The sequence below is a fragment of the Porites lutea genome, chromosome 1, assembly GCF_958299795.1.
Source record: "Porites lutea chromosome 1, jaPorLute2.1, whole genome shotgun sequence".
Lineage (NCBI taxonomy): Eukaryota > Metazoa > Cnidaria > Anthozoa > Scleractinia > Poritidae > Porites > Porites lutea.
The window spans coordinates 36,294,993-36,297,492 of record NC_133201.1 but is presented as its reverse complement, the minus strand read 5'-3'; the positions used below and the strand labels follow the sequence as shown (position 1 = coordinate 36,297,492).

Here is a 2,500-nt window from a genome sequence, read left to right as displayed (position 1 = left end):
CTGGAGAAGATGGTTAAGTGAGTACGTGCCCACACTTACTGAGCAGGAAGTGGACAATCAGATCTCAAACTGATGCCCAAATTGGAGACCTGGTACTAGTAGTTGAGGACAATTTACCCTGTGGCAGATGAGATCTTGGCCGAGTCGTCAAGACTTTCCCAGGAGATGATGGCCTCATTCGCACTGCTGAAGTTCAGACGAAACAAGGGACATTCAAAAGGCCAGTCGCCAAGCTTTGCCTCCTTGAGGAGGCCGAACGTAGTGTATAGACTAAAGTCGTATACAGGGGTGGCTATGTTGCCGACTGCCCTTTACCCAATGGACTCTACCAAAATAGGGCTTAGTCCCCCATGGACTAGAGACTCGAGCATGTGCTTGCGAGATCCGCCATCTTGTTGTCTTATTGTGTAGTTCTCGGATCGCTAGTTAAAACCTTTGTTGTTCTTGCTCGTTGCCCAAGTTTTCTTTTGTTTGGATAACCTCCGCCACACAATTTGTAGGAGAGGTATTATATAGGTTAATTTCCAGCTGTTTAGGTTTACAATTAAACACAGTACTTGAACAATAACCAGGATATAATATAGCCTGCAATTTGTAGCTCCTGTGTAAAAAACAAAAAGCCTTTATTATTGTTTTTTCTATTACCAGATTGTAGCTGAATTTGAAAGAATTCTAGGATTGGGGAGCAGCATCTTGGAAAGCTTTCAATCAAATTTTGAACAAGTAGCTCCATCTATCCTTCACTTGGCAAGGGAAAAAAAGGGCCAGGTCAGTGAAGAGCTTAAACCATTCCTTTTCATGTTGGACTGTGACCCTGATGTTGATGATGCGGAAGAGGAAAGACAACCAACCATAGGTGCGTACTAAATTAAAACATTGTAATTTATATTATTTTACTCTGCAATCCCATTTAGCTTGTATGATAAGATGCAAGAATTCTTTAGCACACTCATAGGTACAGTGTAGGAAAGGAACCAATTACTGATACAGGTAGCTTAGCTACATGTATAACAATACAGTGAAACCTATATTAAGGGAACACCGTACTAAGCAGACACCCTCTATTAAGCGGACAGTAGCCAAAGTCCCCAAATTTATTTCCCTTGTTTACTTTAAATGAAACCTTTATTAAGCGGACACCTTTATTAAGCGGATGCGGACACCTACAAAGTACCTGAAATGGTCATTTCTGTTGTAGCCAACCTGTATTGAACAGACACTTGTAATTTAATTCCACTACCCAACACGCTAAACACCAACTTACCACCCACAAATTTTCCCATTTTTACATTAAACTAGGAGTAATCGAAGCTTAGAAGAGTGCATTCGATATGTTTGCTAGGCGTACAGGTAGCAGTTGAGGGGAAAGGGTGGATGGTTCTTGCAATAGATAACTATGATTATGGCATATTTTGAACGTAATGGTTGCGTATAGCGAAACCTCAATTTAAACTGTGTATGATAATGAAAAGGTTTTGACGGCTAGTGATCAGCGTGATATCGTGTGGTTTGTCTCAAGTGCTTGTTATTTGAGGAGACACTGGCCAGAGTGCTTCGGACGTGTTAAAAGAACTTTTCAATTTACTGGCGCAATAGATGTTCTAGAAGGGGCAGTTGTTCGAAGGCCGATCAGCGCTTAACCCGGGTTTCTTTTTCTTAGTTATTTTTAAGAGCGTCCAATCATCAACTTGTTGGCAAAATGAAGCTTTCACATCTGAGCTTAAATCTTGCATTAACTCTCGCCTGGGTTATCTTAACCCAGCTTTGAACAACCCGGCCCAGGTACTGTTAAAAAGGAAACAGCTGACAAAATTTTAGATGTAATCATCAGGTTTATTTAATATTGGGAATTCCACATGTAGACAATTACTGAAATTTACTGCCAAGAGTATGGCATAAATGTAACAAGAGACCAAGTGTACAATGTCATGTCTGACTGAGACCCGGAGGGTCTAGAAGCACGTGGTGGCATTGGGGCAAAGAAAAAAGGAAAGAAGGGAACTTTTACTACAAGGGGATCCAACTGGGTTCACTCGTTAGACGGACACGACAAACTCATGGGATACCAAAATTCGACGTTCCCGTTAGCTATTTACGGTTGCCTCGATACAGCAAGCAGGAAACTGCTTTGGTTACGCGTCTGGACATCAAACTGTAACCCCAAGGTGGTTGGACGGTGGTATCTCGATTATCTTTATGAGACAAGGGTGATACCTGCAATGTTAAGAGTAGACAGGGGCTCAGAAACTGGGATAATGGCTACTATGCATGCGTTCTTACGAAGACATCATGGTAACATGGAGCCAAGTGAAACTGTTGTTTACGGGCCGTCAACGGCAAACCAGGTAACTTATGTGTCGGTACACCTGTACTTTGTAGACATAGAACAGTGTAAGATTGTAATGTTTTGCCAGATGAGAGTAATCATTGATCGTTTATTGCGACAGTGCTGTTTCAGAAATGCAAGCTTTACCACCTGTGTTTAATGTTATGGACTATA

General features: G+C 41.6%; 1 pseudogene; it reads left to right on the top strand.

Annotated features, from left to right (window-relative positions):
- The window catches only part of LOC140929018 (uncharacterized), a 5,515-nt pseudogene that overhangs the window by 186 nt on the left and 2,829 nt on the right, over positions 1-2,500 (top strand).